Raw genomic sequence first — 19271 nt, 5'->3', positions numbered from 1 at the left:
AATGAATTTGAAGAACGATTCTCAATTTGTAGCTTGAAATTTGAAAGGATTGACCAAGTTTTGACTTATTTGTATATGATCTCGGATTGAAATTTTTATGATTTGGTTAGCTCTGTTAGGTGATTTGGGACTTAGGAGCGTGATCGGAATGCATTTTGGAGGTCCGCGGAAGGTTTAGGCTTGAATTAGAGAAATTTAGATTTTGGCGTTTTCCGGTTGATCGGTGAGATTTTGATATAGGGGTCGGAATGAAATTTCGAAAGTTGCAGTAGCTCCATTGTATCATTTGTGACGTGTGTGCAAAATTTTAGATCATTCGGACGTGGTTTGGTCGTGTTTTTTATCAAAAGCAGAATTTAGAAGTCTTTGAAATTCTTAGGCTTGAATCCAATGTGTTTTGGTTGATGTGATGTTGTTTGAGGTGTTTTGAAAATTGGTACAAGTTTGAATAAGGTTTTGGGATATATTGGTGCCTTTGGTTGAGGTCCCGGGGGCCTCGGGTAAGTTTCGGATGGTTAAACAGATAAAATTTCATATTAAAGTGTTGCAGATTTTGCTTCAAGTCTGTTGCAGACCATTTGTTCTATGCGATCGCGTATAAGGGATTGTGTTCGCGTAGGCTTAGTTGAGGGCTGAGGCAGACTTGCATTACGCGATCGCGTAGAGTGGGTTGCGATTGCGTAGGTCTATGTGGTGTGCTTTTGCGTTCGCGTGAGCACAGTTGCGATCGCATAGGTCTGGGAGCTAAGGCTTCGCAATCACGTATTGATTGGTGCGATCGCATAAGGTTAAATGGGGGAGTCATCATTTTGTGCTTCGCGATCGCGTGGTTTTATCCGCGATCGTAGTGAAGGAAAATTTATAGCTGGGCAGAATGTTTTAAAAGCCCATTTCCGCGAATTTGAGGCTAAGTCTCTCCATTGTTAGTCGTTTTTGAAGCTTTTTGAAGGAGATTGAAGAGGGATTCAAATGGAATCACTTGGAGGTAAGAATTTTGGACTTAAAACTCGATTCTATTGTGAAATCTACTTAATTAATCATGGAAACTAAGCCTAAAATTGAAGAACTAGGGCTTGAAATTGCAGACCTAGAAATTGGGATTTGAGGGGTCGTTTGTGGGTGGATTTTGATGCTTTTGGTATGTATGAACTCGTGGGGGGATAAGGGTTCCGTTGTTGTGATTTTTATCGAGTTTCGAGACGCTGGCCCGGGGGCCGGGTTTGAGCAATTTCGGGAATTTTAATGTAAATTGAATATTTTCGAGTGAGCTTCGTTCCCTTAGCTTATTCTAATGGTTATGTACTGATTGTGGCTAGACTTGGATCATCCGATGTCGGACTTGTGTAATTATTCTGTATTTTTCTTTTAAATGTTCATTATGAGATTATTGGTTTATAAATGGTGTAAAAACAACTTTTATTGAAAAATAATTGATTTGAGAATTGTGTCTGCTGACCTTGTCTTCACGAGAGGCGCCATCATAACCGGGTCCGGTTTGGGATCGTGACACATGTGTGCTTTAGACTATGTTGTTGCTAGAGTTGTATTAGTTCATCCTCTTTCTCTGTTTCTCTGCTTCTCTCGTTTTCTCAATGTGTGATGACATTCAACTATTTTATTAATAGAAGTCCCCAATTGTGCGACTTATAGCTTTTGCTACATTTTTCTTCTGATATAAATTTAGTGGCGCTTAAAATTATTCGTTAAATTTACTTAAGGTACCAAATCCATGCCTCTTTAGGGGACTCTATTTGTTAAGATTTTCAATTTGTTTAGATTTTCCATGCTATAACGTGTTAGCTCAGCCCCAACAGTTTTTAATAGTAGATTCATGATTTTATTTTGCCTTACATATTATTAAAGTTTGTAATAGAAACAGAGAAAAAAGTAATCTTTACTTATTTTTATTTTTAAGGAAAGATTGTCTACTTTTAATAGGAGAACAGAATTATTGTAAGAACTTTAAATTAAACTACTCTTTTCATATTAATAAAAAGTTTTCTACAATAAGATCAAAGATAATAGTATATTATAAGCATATGGCTTACATATTACTAACTTGAATTAATCCTAACTAATATTTAATAACGACAAACCTAGTATAATCCCACAAGTGAGATTTAAAAAGAGTAGTGTGTACACAATCTTTATAATGTGAAGACCTAATTTCATAACTAGTGAACTTATCGCGCTTCGCACGATTATAAAGAACTCTTATATTTAGAAATAAATTGTTTACAATATTTATTTATGTAGTAGTTCTTTCATATCATATTTGGTTTAACAAAGGAAAGGAAAAATATAAATAAAAGAGAAATTCATTTATTTGTTTGTTTCGCATAAGAAATTCAAAATTTACTTTGTCGATTGTTTGGTATAGTACAAAGAAAATAAAAGAGCATATTTCTCATATGGGTCTAATTTAGAAGTAAGATTAAAGTTTGAAAGTAGTAAATAAAGGAGCTTCTCTTCTACTCTTCCTTCCTTTTTTTTTTCAACTCTACCAAAGATAGTTCTAATTCATATAGTCATATGATATTCGGTAGAAATTTATTTTAAGCAAGTTTAGATATCATTGCATCTCTTAATTTTGAGGTTTAAACCTTTGAGATTAAATTAATGCTTTATTAGCACGTTAATTAATAGCAATCAATATTTATTTGCAAAAGAATAACGGCTTATTGTTGGCCAAGAAAATAAAGTATTTTTCATAAATAAATAAATAAATCTCAAAACAGAAAGTCTATAGTGTTTGGGAGAAACTAAACAATTCAAGCACAAATTATTTTCAAAAGTTCTTTGAAACTTTTCCTTCTTTCTTTAGCCAAGGGTCGATCGGAAATTGCTTCTCTTATATCTTACCTTCTCCAGATCCCACTCGTGGAAATTCACCGGAGTTGTTGTTGTTGTTGGCGTCTTAGAATATTTTCAGACAAAATATTTTCAAAAATCAGTCCAGACACTAATAAAACAACACTTATATGTGGGAACGGTGACTGAGGTGGTGAAACAGGCAATAGCATGTGTTTTCAAATTGTTCTTCCTCCTTGATCTTAAAAATTTCTTCGACAAAACATTTTCAAAAAGTTCTCCGACAAAACATTTTCAAAAAGTTCTCCAACGCTGATAGAACAACACTTTTGTCCAAATAGTGATTGGGACAGCAAAATTACGACGACCCAAAGGGTCATCACTTGTTTTAATCAAATTCTGTGCTTTCGAGGTCTTGAATACCTCATTTAAAGTTACCTCGATTACGTGCACAGTCTGAACGCATAGCCGGAAAGTTTAAATATGAAATTCTGTGAAAAATGCTAAGTTTTGATTTTAAAATGAATAAATTTGACTTCGATCAATATTTTGGGTAAACGGACCCGGACCCATGATTTGACGGTCCTGGAGGGTCCGTAGAAAAATATGGAACTTGGGCGTATGCCCGGAATCGAATTCCGATGTTCCAAGCCTGAGAAATGAATTTTTAAGAAAACTTATTTTCTGGAAATGTTTAAGGAAATTTGAAATAAAATCTGATCAGAAAGCGATGGTATCGGGCCCGTATTTTGGTTCCGGTGTCCGGTACAGGTCTTACATATGGTTTAAGTCATTCCTGTAAAATTTGGTTAAAAACGGATGTCGTTTGACGTGATTCGGACTTGAATTTCTAAATTTGAAACTGGATGAAGTTTGAGAAAAAGTTCTTGATTTTGAGGTTTGATTCATTGGTTTTAAGGTTATTTTGGCGATTTGATCGCATGGATAAGTTTGTATGATGTTGTTGAGTTAGTACATGTGTTTAGTTAGGAGCCCTGATGGCTCGGGTGCATTTCGGATGTGTTTTGGAAGGTTTTAGACTTATAAAAAGTTGCAGGTTTTCCAGTTTCTGGTGTTCTGATATTTCCTTCTTTGCGTTCGCGGGAGGACCCTCGCGAACGCGATGTGTTAATTTTGCTGAAGGAAATTCCTTCTACGCGAACGCGTGAACCAGGTCATGAACGTGAAGCATTGGGGGGTCTTCCCTTCGCGAACGCGGGCCTGGTAACGCGAACGCGAAGGCTTACAGCCTGGGCTGGGAGGGTCACCACTTTGTGCATTGCGAACGCGGTCACTGGCCTGCGAACGCGTAGGCTTGAGGAGCCAAAGCTCCGCAAACGTGAGCCGTCTTCCGCGAACGCGAAGGTCTGTCTGACCTAACTCATTGCGAACGTGATGAGCTTATTGCGAACGCGATGAACAAATCCGCCCAGTTATTTTAAGTCTCAAAAACATAATGCATTTCGGGATTTTCATAATTTTTCACAAACTTCATCTTCTCCACACCTCTTGGGCGATTTCTAAAGAACTTCTTCACCATAATCTCTTGGGTAAGTAATCTTCAACTTATTTTCTTCCATTTTTATCAACATCTATTGAATTTCTAGGCCTAAAACATGTAATTAAGGGTAGAAAATTAGGGATTTGGGTAGAGTTAGGAATTTTTGATTAATTGTGATTTAGACCTCGTTTTGGGGTCGAATTCTTGAAATAATTTTATATTTGGGCTCGTGAGTGAATGAGTGATTTGATTTTGGTCCGAACCTCGTGTTTTGACCAAGCGGGCCCGGGGTCATTTTTTGGATTTTTGGGAAGAATGATTGGAAAGCTATAATTACACATTGGATTCGCATTGTTTAGCATTTATTGATGTTATGAAGTCATTTATGTATAGATACAATTGATTTGGAGCCAAATTCGAGAGGAAAAGCGGTAATTGAGGATTGAGTTGGTCGTGGAAGTTTGAGGTAAGTGTTCGGTTTAGCTTGAGGGATTAGGAGTTGAGTCATATTTGCTACTTGTTTCTTGTTGAGTACGACGTATAGGCATGGTGACGAGTATCTATACGTTGGTGTCGAGTATGACCGTGAGTCTTAAATTGATACTTGTTGTATTCTTAAATAATATTATGGTTGCAATAGTGAGTAAATTCGTGGTATTGAGAAAAGGCTTAGTTTATTTTCGTGGAAGTTACTTATGAGTTAGAAATGGTGATAATAGGGATGATTAGGAGTTGAGTTGAGATTGATTATAGCTGATTCTCCCTTGCCGGGACGTATATACTTGTACTGTTGAGTTCCCTTGCCGGGATAGTGTAACTTATGGTAAATCCCTTGTCGGGATTGTTGTTATGATCATTGTAAGTTATATATTTGGAACGGGTTGCGCGCCGCAATATTTTTATTAATATATACATATATGGATCGGGATGCACGCCGAAATAGTTATTATATTGGATCGGGTTGCACGCCGCAACAGCTATATATATGAATCGGGTTGAACGTTGCAAAAATGTTAAATGATAAAGGATCGGGTTGCGCGCCGCAACAGTAGTATTATTACATTGTTGTAGATACTGTACTGTTCTTTCATATTTTTTTGGTTTCTGCTAGGTTGAGTTGTTTCCCCGAAGCATGTACCCCCTCCCTTTTTAACTGCTTATTACCTGTTTACTTTTCCGTCATATATTATATAACTGCACAGGTTTATCTGGAGTCTGGTTCTAGCCTCGTCACTACCTCGTCGGGGTTAGGCCAGACATTTACCAGCACATGGGGTCAGTTGTGCTGATGTTACACTCTGCACTTATGTGTTAAGTACACAACAGTAGTTCGGGAGCCAGCCTTCAGTCAACAGCTTTACTTTATATCATGTTATCTCATGTATTCGAGACAAACAGCTTTACTTTTCCTTCAAACTGATGTATGTAGTATTCGTAGTAGTTCGTGGATGTTTGTCATGACCCTAGTTCGCCCTTCGTGAACTGTCATGATGGCACCTAGTCTCTGCGACTAGGTAAGCCTAAATTTCGAAATAAAAAAAAAACAAATTGCGGAAGTAAAATAGTTTAAGAACATAATTAAGGAAATAACATTGTTTAAATGTGCCGCTCGGCATACACCATATGTAAATCTCAAAACCAATATCCAATCCAAGATCAGAAAACCCACGAATCACAAGCTATGAAAAGAGAAATACTACATAGCTCTGACTCCGGAATTTGTCTCTAAGTAGTCGCCTCCCTCAAGGATAGTAGGCCTGAGAAGAAGTACCTGGATCTGCACATGAAAAACATGTGCAGAAGGGGCATGAGTATACCTTAGCGGTACTCAGTAAGTGCCGAGCCTAACCTCGGTCGGGTAGTGACGAGGAAGGTCAGGGCCCTACTGAGATCAAATAAAATATAAGGGTTAACCGTGTAATCAAAACAGTATAAATAAGTGCAACAGTAGGGAATAACATAAAATTGAAAGAACAACAATAGCTAGAACAGAGACAAACAAACAACGGAAAGAAATATAGCTCAACGCAGTGGTAACAACCGGGGCACCTCCCAGGATACCGTCCTGAGGTCCCAATCACAACTATCTAGTAGATCTCCCGGGATATCGTCCCGTAGTCCATCAAATATGTGCCCGAAGGATCTCCCGGGATACCGTCTCATAGTCCCACTATCAATGCGCGGGGGATCTACCGGAAATCTCGATCCGTAGTCCCCAAATATAAATACCCAGTACTAGGGGAATCTAAGTGGTCCATTCCCGTAGTTCCATATGACTGTGTAGGGGGATCTATCGGGAATCTAACTCGCAGTCCCAAAGTAAATGTGCAGGGGGGTCTATCGGGAATCGAACCTGCAGTCCCAAAGTAAACAAACAAGGGGGAGCTACCGGAATCCCACATCCGTAGTCCTAATGTAAATGCACAACAACAACAAGAAGCTATTCAGAAATGAAATTTCATACCAAGGCAACAAGTGATTCTAGCCTAACATGCTCCACGTAATGAAACCAAGGCAATTTAGCAAATAGGCAATTCAAGTCAACTAAACATGCTTTTCTAACTAACAACAAGCTAATTTACAAGTATAATAAAGCAGGTAAGAAAGGAACTCAGTTTTAAATACTTAAAGCAAAATCGGATTTTCAACAATTAGTTCAAGTACACGCTCATTACCTCACGTACAAGGCATTCAATTACCAAATATCATAACCTAAAGGGAAGGTCCCCAACACAAGGTTAGACAAGCCACCTACCTCGAACCGGCTCACAAAATTAACTTGAAACCACACTTTTGCCACGAGTATCCGACTCCAAATAGCCCAAATCTATTCAATTTAATTGCATATTGTAAATAACACTTCAAGTAACTGATTCTACAATTAAATTCTAAGCTAATATGCTAAATTATGTAAAATGACCAAAATGCCCCTCAGTCCAACGTCTCGGAATTGGATGAAATTTATATTTTCAAAAATCTCGTATTCTCAGGAGTCTATACATAACAAGAACACCAAAATTGGAGTCCAATTGACCCCTCAAATCCTTAATTAAAGGTCCCTTAAACTCAAGCCCTAATTACCCCTTTTTCACAAATTTCTCACCACTAATTAAGTCTTTAATCACATAAAAACGAGTTATGAAGTCAAAAATATTACCTCTAAGTGGATCCCCTTGAATCCCTCTTCAACCCTCTTCAAAAAGCTTCAAAATCGCCTAACAATGGAAGAAACTAGGCTAAAATTTGCGAAATAACGCCTTTAAAACATTCTGCTCGGGTTTTTAAATTCCCTCATCGCGAACGCGGTCAAGGCCTTGCGTTCGCGAAGCACAATAAGTCGTTGACCAAACATCCTTCTATGCGAATGCGACATTACTCTTGCGAACGCATAGCTTCCACTAACCAGCCCTATGCGAACGCGTCACCCATCTCGCGAACGTGAAGGGCTATCCCCCCTCGAACCCAGCTGACAACATCTCTCTACGCGAACACGGTCCCTTTCCCGCGTACGCGATGCTCAATATCACTACCCTTCACGAACACGGAGGCCACCTCGTGAACGCGTAGGCAAAATTTCCATGCATCCCCACTGACTCTTCGTGAACGCAATGATTCGCTCGCGAACGCAAAGGGCAAAATCCCTCTGCAACAGCTGAACAAAATCTACAATCTTTTAACAACTTGAAATGATCCCTTGAGCATCCGAATCACACCCGAGGCCCCCGGGACCTCAACTAAAGGAACCAACATATCCTAAAACTTCATTCAAACTTTTTCCAACCTTCGGAACGCTCAAAACACCTATCTTTCATCGGATTCAAGCTTAAGAATTCCAAAAAAATTTAAAAACACACTTTCTATCAAAAGGTCTATCAAACCTTGTCTGAATGACCTAAAGTTTTGCACACACATCACATTAAACACTACGGAGCTACTCCAACTTCCAGAATTCTATTTCGACCCTCGGATCAAAATCTCACTATCAGACCGGAAACTTCAAAAATTCAACTTTCGGCATTTCAAGCCTAAATTAGCTACGGCCCTCCAAAACATATTCCGATCGCGCTCTTAACCCCGAAATCATCTAACGAAGCTAACGAAACCATCGGATTTCCATTCCGAGTCCGGCTTCATACTATTCTGACTACGGACAACTTTCCAACACTTAAGCTCTCATTTAGGAACTAAGTGTCCCAAAACTCTCCCAAACTCAAAACCGAACATCTCGGCAAACCAAAATCGCAGAAATAAACACAGGGAAGTAGTTAAATAAGGGATCAGGCGTTAATTCTATAAACGACCGGCTGGGTCGTTACATCCTCCCACACTTAAACATTCGTTCGTCCTCGAACGAGCATAGAGACATACCTGAAGTAGTGAAAAGATGAGGGTATCGGCTGCGCATATCCTGCTCGGTCTCCCAAGTCGCCTCCTGGACCGGCTAACCCCGCCACTAAACCTTTACTGATGCAATGTTCTTTGACCTCAGCTTTCTGACCTGCATGTCCAATATCGCCACTGGCTCGTCAACATAGGATATATCCTCGTCCAACTGGACTGAACTGAAATCCAACACGTGCGACGGATCACCGTGATACCTCCAGAGCATCGAAACATGAAATACCGGATGAACTCCTGCCAAGCTGGGAGATAAGGCAAACTCATAAGCAACCTCCCCAACACGACTCAATATCTCAAAAGGGCTAATAAAACTCAGACACAACTTCCCTTTCTTCCCAAATCTCATGACGCCCTTCATGGGCGAGACCCGAAGCAGAACCCGCTCACCAACCATAGAGGAAACATCACGAACCTTCCGGTCAACGTGGCTCTTTTGTCTGGACTGGGCTGTACGGAGTCTATCCTGCATCACCTTAAACTTCTCCAAGGCATCCTGAACCAACTCTATGCCCAATAGTCTAGCCTCACCCGCCTCAAACCAACCCACTGGAGACCTGCACCTCCTACCATATAAAGCCTTATACGGCGCCATCTGAATGCTGGGCTGATAACTATTGTTGTAAGAAACTCTGCCAATGGCAAGAACTGATCCCAAGACCCTCCAAACTCAATCACGCACGCACGGAACATATCCTCAAGAATTTGAATAGTGCGCTCAGACTGTCCTTCCATCTGGGGGTGAAATACTGTGCTCAACTCCACCCAAGTACCCAACTCCTGCTGAACGGCCCTCTAGAACCATGATGTGAACTAAGTACCTCTGTCTGAAATGATGGAAACTAGAATACCATGCAGACGAACAATCTCCCGGATATAAATCTCTGCTAACCGCTCCGAGGAGTAAGTAACACACATAGGAATGAAATGCGCGAACTTGGTCAGCCGATCCACAATCACCCAAATGGCATCGAACTTCTTCGCAATCCGAGGGAGTCCAACTACAAAGTCCATGATGATTCTCTCCCATTTCCACTCCGGAATCTCTATCTGCTGAAGCAACCCACCCGGTCTCTGGTGCTTATACTTCACCTGCTGACAATTGAGGCACCGAGCTAAAAATCTGACTATGTCTTTATTCATCCACCTCCACCAATAGTGCTGCCTAAAATCCTATTACATCTTTACGGCACCCGGATGGATGGAATATCGTAAACTATGAGCCTCATCCAATATCAACTCCTGAATACCATCAGTATTGGGTACACAGACCCGACCTTGCATCCTCAATACCCCATCATCACCAATAGTCATATCTCTGGCATCACCATGCTGAACCTTGTCCTTGAGGACAAGCAAATAAGGGTTATCATACTGCCGCTCCCTGATACGATCAAATAGGGAAGATCGAGAAACCACGCAGTCTAGAACCCGACTGGGCTCCGAAAGATTCAGTCTCACAAACTGGCTGTCTAAGGCCTGAACATCCATTGCCATAGGCCTCTCTGATCCTGGTAAATATGCCAAACTCCCCAAACTCTCTGCCCGGCGACTCAAGGCATTGGCCATCACATTGGCCTTGCCCGGATGATACAGAATAGTGATATCATAGTCCTTCAATAACTCAAGCCACCTCCTCTAGCGCAAATTTAGATCCTTTTGCTTGAACAAGTGCTGGAAGCTCTGATGATCCGTATAAATCTCACAAGGCACACCGTACAAATAATGACGCCAGATCTTCAAGGCATGAACCGTAGCAGCTAACTCAAGATCATGGACAGGATAATTCTTCTCATGTACCTTCAATTGTCTGGACGTGTAGGCAATCACCCTACCGCCCTGTATCAAAACCGCTCCAAGGCCAATCTTCGAGGCATCACAATAGACAGTATAAGAACCCGAACCTGTAGGCAATATCAAAACTGGGGCTGTAGTCAAAGCTATCTTGAGCTTCTGAAACCTCGCAATACACTCTTCCGTCCACTGGAACGGAGTACCCTTCTGGGTCAGTCTGGCCATAGGTGCTGCAATAGAAGAAAACCCCTCAACAAATCGACGGTAATAACCTACCAAACTAAGGAAACTACGATTCTCTGTAGTTGAGGATGGTCTGGGCCAACTCTGCACTACCTCAACTTTCTTCGGATCCACCCGTATACCCCCACTCAACACCACGTGACCCAAGAAAGCCACAGAGTCCAACTAAAACTCACATTTCGAGAACTTTGCATATAATTTCTTTTCCCTTAGAGTCTGAAGCACTGTCCTCGGGTGCTACTCCTGGTCTTCCAGACTCTAGGAGTATACAAGAATATCATCCATAAAGACAATGACGAACGATTCGAGATATGGCCTGAACATACTGTGCATCAAATGCGTAAAGATGCTGGGGCATTGGTCAGCCCAAATGACATGACAAGGAACTCGTAATGACCATACCGAGTCCTGAAAGCAATCTTCGGGATATCTGGCTCCTGAATCTTCATGAACTGGCAGTAACCTGAGCGCAAGTCAATCTTAGAACACATGTACACCCTGAAGCTGGTCAAACAGATTATCAATACGAGGCAAAGGATAACGGTTCTTCACTATAACCTAGTTCAATTGGCGATAATCGATACACATACGCATAGAACCATCCTTTTCTTTACAACCAATACAAGAGCACCCAAAGGTGAAACACTGGGTCGAATAAAACCCTAATCAAGCAATTCCTGTAACTGATCCTTCAACTCCTTCAACTTAGGAGGAGCCATACGATACGAAGGAATACAAATGGGCTGAGTGCCCGACAACAGATAAATACCAAAATCAATATCTCTATCAGGCGGCCCGGAAGATCAGCTGGAAGCACATCGGAAAAATCTCGTACTATAGGGACTAAATCAACAAAAGGGGTATCAGTACTGACATCTCTCACATAAGCTAGATACGCGTCACACCCCTTATCAACCATTCGCTGAGCCTTAAGGAAAGAAATAACTCTACCGGGAGTGTGATCTAAGGCACCCCTCCACTCAACACGCGGTACACCTGGCATAGCCAGCGTCACGGTCTTGGTGTGACAATCAAGAATAGCATAATGGGGTGATAACTAGTCCATGCCCACGATAATATCAAAATCAACCATGCTGAGTAACGATAAATCAGGTCTGGTCTCAAAACCACTAAGAGTAACCAAACACGGCCGATAAATGCGGTCCATAACAAGAGAATCTCCCACCGAAGTAGAAACGTAAATAGGGGAACTCTACGAATCCCGAGGTACACCCAAATGCGGAGAAAAATAAGAAGACACATAAGAATAAGCGGAGCCTAGATCGAATAGAACTGGTACACCTATATAACAAACCATGACAATACATGTAATGACAGAATCAGAGGCAACAGCCTTGGTACGGGCAGGTGGGGTAGCAACTAGGGATGTGACCATAGCTTGAGAACTCTACAGGGTACGCTGTTGCTGAGAAGTCTGTGGAGGTGCACTCCTCCCAAGTCTAGGGCAATACCTCACCACATGGCATATGTCCCCACACTCAAAGCAACCTCACGGCTGATGTGGTAGTGGAAACTGTATGGTACGGGTACTCCAAAACCCCTGAACACCTGAAACCCTGTGTGAAATTTGAGATGCAAACTGAGCTGGGTGACCCACAAAACCTCTACCATGTCGTACTCTTCCTCCAAAATATGGACCAGTGGGTCTCTCCAATCTACGAGGTCTACTCACTCCTCTATACTCTCCCTCCTGACCTCATCTGTCCTCTCTCTCTTGGACCTACCTATCCCCTACTCGGCGAGAAGTCATCACCACCCGCTGAACTGGGACCACAGGCTGTGTTGCCATGACACCTGGAACCTAACCAATGGGAACTCGTTGCTCTGGAGTGGGGGCGGGGGGAGTCTGGGTCCCTCCCCGACCTGTGAAGTAGTCGATACAACTTGAATCAATCCCGCCTTAATCAATGTACCAAACATGTTCAGGAACTGTGCCAAAGTCTCCTAAAGGGCCAGAGTAGTAGTAGCAGTAGGCGTGTCGGGTGCCTGGACTCCGGCTGGATCTGGTGGTGGTACCTCGGCGACAGCTCGTGTAGGTGCTCTTGCTGCACCACGTGCGCGTCCTCGGCCTTTATCCCGACCCTGGCCTCTAACGGCAGTAGTAGAGGGCGCGAGTTCTTGATCATCTCGAGTAGCACCTATCCTCACCATCTGTGAGAGAATAGAAGACATAAGTTTAGAATTGTGATATCAAAAATCTCGCATGATAGGGAAGTCAAATGAAGTGGAATTTTCCTAACAGTTACATAGCCTCTCGTAGATAAGTACAGACGTCTCTATACCGATCAACGAGACTCTAATAAACGGCTTGTGATCCGTGACTCCTATAAACTAGAGTTATGATACCAACTTTTCACGACCCTAGTTCACCCTCTGTGAACTGTCATAACGACAACTAGTCTTTGCGACTAGGTAAGCCTAAATTTCGAAATAAAAAAAAACAAATTACGGAAGTAAAATAGTTTAAGAATAGAATTAAGGAAATAACAGTGTTTAAATGTGCTGCTCGGCATACACCATATGTAAATCTCAAAACCAATATTCAATCCAATACCCGAAAACCCATGAATCACAAGATAAGAAAAGAGAAATAATATATAGCTCTGACTTTGGAATTTGTCTAACAAGAATATAAAGTACAGAAGGGCTAAATACAAAAAGGCAGGAATAGAAAAGGGACTCCTCGGTCTGCAGACATGGCAGATGTACCTCAAAGTCTCTAAGTAGTCGCCTCCCTCAAGGATAGTAGGCCTGAGAAGAAGTACCTAGATCTGCACATGAAAAATATGCATAGAAGGGGCATGACTACACCACAGTAGTACTAAGTAAGTGCCAAGCCTAACCTCGGTCGGGTAGTAATGAGGAAGGTCAGGGCCTTACTGAGATAAAATAAGATATAAGGGTTAACTGTGTCATCAAAACAATATAAATAAGTGCAACAATAGGAAATAACATAAATTTGAAAGAACAACAATAACTATAATAGAGACAAACAAACAACGGAAAGAAATACAGCTAAACACAGTGGTAACAACTGGGGCACCTCCCAGGATACCGTCCTGAGGTCCCAATCACAACTATCCAGTAGATCTCCTGGGATACCGTCTCGTAGTCCATCATATATGTGCCCGAAGGATCTCCCGGGATACCGTCTCATAGTCCCACTATCAATGCGTGGAGGATCTACCAGAAATCTCGATCCGTAGTTTCCAAATATAAATACCCAGTACTAGGGGAATCTAAGTGGTGCATTCGCGTAGTTCCATGTAACTGTGCAGGGGGATCTATCGGGAATCTAACCCACAGTCCCATAGTAAATATGTAGGGGGATCTATCGGGAATCGAACCCATAGTCCCAAAGTAAACTGACAAGGGGGAGCTACCGAAATCCCACATCCGTAGTCCCAATGTAAATACACAGCAACATCAAGAAGATATTCAGAAATGAAATTTCATTCCAAGGCAACAAGTAATTCTAGCCTAACATGCTCCACGTAATGAAACCAAGGCAATTTAGCAAATAGGTAATTTAAGTCAACTGAACATGCTTTTCTAACTAACAACAAGCTAAATTTGCAAGTATAAAAAAACAGGTAAGAAAGGAACTCAGTTTTAAATACTTAAAGCAAAACCGAATTTTCAAAAATTAGATCAAGTACGCGCTCGTCACCTCACGTACAAGGCATTCAATTACCAAATATCATATCCAAAGGGGAAGTGCCCCACGCAAGGTTAGACAATCCACTTACCTCAAACCGGCTCAAAAAATCAACTCGAAACCACACTTTTGCCACAAGTATCCGACTCCAAATGGCCCAAATCTATTCAATTATATTACATATTGTAAATAACACTTCAAGTAACTGATTCTACAATTAAATTCTAAGTTACTACGCGAAATCATGTAAAATGACCAAAACGCCCCTCAGGCCAACTTCTCGGAATCGGGTAAAATTTATATTTTCAGAAACCTCGTACTCTCACGAGTCTATACATAATAAGAACACCAAAATCGGAGTCCAATTAGCCCCTCAAATCTTCAATTAAAAGTCTCTTAAACTCAAGCCATAATTACCCCTTTTTCCCAAATTTCTCACCACTAATTAGGTCTTTAATCACATAAAAACGAGTTATGAAGTCAAAAATGTTACCTATAAGTGAATCCCCTTGAATCCCTCTTCAACCCTCTTTAAAAAGCTTCAAAATCGCCTAACAATGGAGGAAACTAGGCTAAAATTCGCGAAATAACTCCTTTAAAAAATTCTGCCCAGGTTTTTAAATTCCCTCATCGCGAACGCGGTCAAGGCCTTGCGTTCGCGAAGCACAAAAAGTCATTGACCAAAAATCCTTCTATGCGAACGCGACATTACATTAGCGAACGCATAGCTTCCACTAACCAGCCCTATGCGAACGCGTCACCCATCTCGCGAACGCAAAGGGCTATCCACCCCGAACCCAGCTGACCACATCTCTCTACGCGAACGCGGTCCCCTTCCTTCGAACGTGATGCTCAACATCACTTCCCCTTTGCGAATGCGGAGGCCACCTCGCGAACGCATAGGCAAAATTTCCATCCATCCCCACTGACTCTTCACGAACACAATGATTCGCTCGCGAACGCGAAGGGTAAAATCCCTCTGCAATAGCTGAACAACCAAAGGCCCCCGAGACCTCAACCAAAGGCACCAACATATCCTAAAACTTCATTTAAACTTGTTCCAACCTTCGAAACGCTCAAAACAACACCAAAACACCTATCTTTCATCGGATTTAAGCTTAAGAATTCCAAAAACTTTACAAACACACTTTTCTCAAAAAGTCTATCAAACCTCGTCCGAATAACCTGAAATTTTGCACACACGTCATATTAAAAACTACGGAGCTACTCCAACTTCCAAAATTCTATTCCGACCCTCGGATCAAAATCTCACTATCGGACCGGAAACTTCAAAAATTCAACTTTCGGCATTTCAAGCCTAAATTAGCTACGGACCTCCAAAACACATTCTGATCCCGCTCCTAACCTTGAAATCACCTAACGAAGCTAACGGAACCTTTGAATTTCCATTCTGAGGCCATCTTCATACTGTTCTAACTACGGACAACTTTCCAACACTTAAGCTCTCATTTAGGGACTAAGTGTCCCAAAACTCTCCGAAACTCAAAACCGAACGTCCCGGCAAACCAAAATTGCAGAAATAAACATGGGGTAGCAGTTAAAAAGGGGATCAGGGCATTATTCTAAAAATTACCGGCCGGGTCGTTACAATGTTGTAACACCAGGTTCTGGGTAGAGACATTTATTGGCTTTCTAGATATTTTGGATTCATATCTATTTACGACTTCCGCCAAAACATTATTTTCCACTATTATTTAAATGCTTATTTATTGTTAATTTAATTGGTTAAACATAAATTAAAATGAAAGTGTTAATGGTTTTAAAGATTCATGGCTTGTCTAACTTCCATAAGTATGCGCCATCACGACTCCCGAGGGTGAGAATTCTGGGTCGTGACAAGTTGGTATCAGAGCTTTAGTTTACATAGGTCTCACAACTCACGAACAAGCTCAACAGAGTCTAAGGGATCGGTAAGGAGACGCCTATATTTATCCCCAGAGGCTATAGAGTTAGGAAAATTTCACATTTGTTCTTTCTTGTCGTGCGGATTTGTTTTTCAATGCTTATTGGATTTCTACTCTGTTCTTTCACAGATGGCGAGAATACGTGCTTCCTCATCTACCGCTTAGTAGCCCGAGCTCCCAGCAGCAGCTCCCACTAGGGGCAGAGGGCGAGGTCGAGGCCGTGCCAGAGGCCGAGGTAGGAGCAGAGCTCAGCCCCGAGAAGCAACACCAGTTGCGGAGCCTCATGTGGATTTTGACAAGGAGGTTCCAGCCTCAGTAATTCCGGTGGGCCTAGCTCAGGTCCCAGAGGGGTTTATTGCTACCCCAGTTCTTCAGGATGCTCTGTTTCGATTGGTGGGACTTATGGAAAGTGTCACCCAAGCAGGTTTGCTTCCTATAGCACCAGCCGTCTCTCAGGCTAGATGAGGGGCTCAGACTCCTACTACTCGCAATCCGTAGCAGTTAGCTCCCCAAATTCAGACTCCAGCGATTCAGCCAGTTGGAGCAGTTCATCCGGGTGTAGTAGCTCAGACCGGTAATGGAGCGATCATGTCTACTAATGCTTTGTGGAGGCTGGATAGGTTCACCAAGCTCTTCACTTCTACTTTCAGCGGTGCATCTACTGAGGATCCCCAGGATTATCTAGACAGTTGCCACGAGGTTCTCAGGAACATGGGTATTGTTGAGACCAATGGGGTCGATTTTGCTACATTTTGCCTATCTGGATCCGCCAAGACCTCGTGGAGGGATTATTGCTTAGCTAGGCCAGCTGGATCCTCATGTTTGACTTGAGAGCAGTTTACAGTGTTGTTTCTGGAGAAGTTTCTCCCCACCCCACAAATGAGATGTCAGGAGGATGTCTATGAATTGTTTCCCAAGAACCACTTTTCAATGCTAGAATTTCACTGTGTACTTCCTTATCAATCTTAAGGATCTTATAGTCATCACTAGTAGAGTCATATCCCAATCCCCAAGTACAATATCCTTTTCGTGGTAGTAATTCTGGAACGGGCAATTCTATTGATTCTCTTGTGGAGGGGTTCCATAGAAAAAATTTGAAGTCTTCACTAGAACAATCACCAACCCCAACAATAGACAATCCATCATAACAACAAAAGATTCTTAGGATCACTTGTTCAATATTTAAAGGACAATCAAGCTTTTGCACAACAAAGAAGAACAATAGAAGGAAAAACTGTGGTTCTTATTAATGTAGAATTGGCTAATGAGGAGTTTTTGGGAATTTTGGTTATTCCTGGCATGAATGAGATGTTTCATCTTAAAGTAAGGATCCGAAATTAATGTCTTCCAAAATTTTGAAACACATTTGAATCGAAGAAGAGACCGCACAGGTAACCTGCTGAGGATATCCACAATTATTTTCTTGGCTAAGTGAATCCCCATGGCCTACATAAGAAAAGTGCTTTAGTAGTTCACAAGCAGGAGATGCAAAACTCCCACACACACACACATATATATATATATAGAACAAATAGGTTTTCAAGCACAGCTTGACTTAATTTGGTGGAAAGGACCAACCAACTACTGCTAAGATTGTTATCGCAAAGAAAGAACGCCTTGTCGATTTTCAAAGCAGAACTTTAATGTTGATCTAGTGACTGTGTTTTATTAGTAAGTATACCACTAATTTTTTATAACATAGTAGTGCAATAAAAAGAATCTAAAGTAGCCGTAGAATTTGATTCCTAAAGGCAACATATCTTTAGTCCACATCCTAGAAGGAACCAAAGTAGGAGGTTTTTGTTCAATAATATATCTGTTGCTAAAGTTTTGGACAAGGTGTAAAACATTATGAACAATTCACCTCAAAGTCCAACCAACAAACTCCAATAAGCTCGAAATCAGAACTAACCAGATCAACATCCATCTGCATTGTATTCTTTAACGGCTTCATAACTCTCTTCCCTGCAATTTAAAATTGTGGTTAGCCCGCATAGAGTATAGAACACTAAGCACAAGCAGAATAGCACCCAACAGTGCAGCAGAGGCCAAAGAAAAAAAGAAAAGAAACCTCTCCATCTGCCTAAACTTTGACGGCCGGAGTTAGACGGTGGTAGAAATCTGATAGGAATAGTGGAAGTGTCTATAAGCTAGCCAAGACACCATCTTTCTTTTAAAATAAACACACAAAATCAGAGAACAAATAGAGATAAACATATACCTTTAAAATAAGCACACACAATTTTCTTCTGCTAGCCTTCGAAAAGATTTGCCTTTTGTGCAATCTTTGCAGCTTCTCTACTACTTTGATTGAAAAGATCTGTGTTTTGTGTCATCATTGTAGCTTCTCTGTTGCTTTGATTAAAAAGATTTGTCTATTCTGCAATTTTGGAGCTTCTCCTCTTCTCTATTGCTTCGATTTGGATGCAAGGGTTTATATATGTATACTGATATATTAATAGGCCGGTTCGGGTCCTCCTCTGTGAATTACCCGTGCACGGTCTTTTTTTTCCTTCTTTTGTTTGTTTGTTTGTTTGTGTTGTTATGTTTCATCTGGTGTTCGGTATCCGCATTGGAGCCCGATTATATTCGAATTCACGCTGGGTATGGTTCATTTGGGGGTAGCACTCCCTACCAATGATTTTTCCATACACAGGGCTCGAACTTGAGATTTGTGGTTAAGGGAGGAACAGACTCATCCACTGTACCACATCCTTTGATGGTTATATTAGTCTTTTACCTCTATTTAGATTCTAAACAATGAGAAAAAATTAGGGTGAAAATTAGTTATATCTCCCAAGTTTGTTTTAAATATCAAACTGATCCTCCAACTTTGAACAATTATCATTCTACTCCTTGTATCAAATGTGACTTCTTAAAATACTTATTTTACCCTCTATAATTTTATCTCTTATTTTTA

At 41.3% G+C, this 19271-nt stretch overlaps 1 long non-coding RNA gene across 2 annotated transcripts; it reads right to left on the bottom strand.

Moving 5' to 3' along the window:
- Positions 1 to 13345: 13345 nt before the first annotated feature.
- LOC104233326 (uncharacterized) lies at positions 13346 to 18779 on the bottom strand. Of its 2 annotated transcripts, XR_011403949.1 has the most exons (3): positions 18573 to 18779; positions 18216 to 18316; positions 13346 to 13539 (listed from the first exon to the last, which is right to left on the bottom strand). It is a non-coding gene; the product is annotated as an uncharacterized lncRNA (long non-coding RNA). The 2 variants fall into 2 exon arrangements; XR_712612.2 differs by lacking the exon at positions 13346 to 13539 and having other exon boundaries at positions 17976 to 18316.
- Positions 18780 to 19271: the final 492 nt, after the last annotated feature.

This window comes from Nicotiana sylvestris, chromosome 11 (genome assembly GCF_000393655.2).
Source record: "Nicotiana sylvestris chromosome 11, ASM39365v2, whole genome shotgun sequence".
Classification (NCBI taxonomy): domain Eukaryota; kingdom Viridiplantae; phylum Streptophyta; class Magnoliopsida; order Solanales; family Solanaceae; genus Nicotiana; species Nicotiana sylvestris.
The sequence above is the reverse complement of the archived record's forward strand: the minus strand, read 5'-3'. Positions and strand labels throughout refer to the sequence as shown.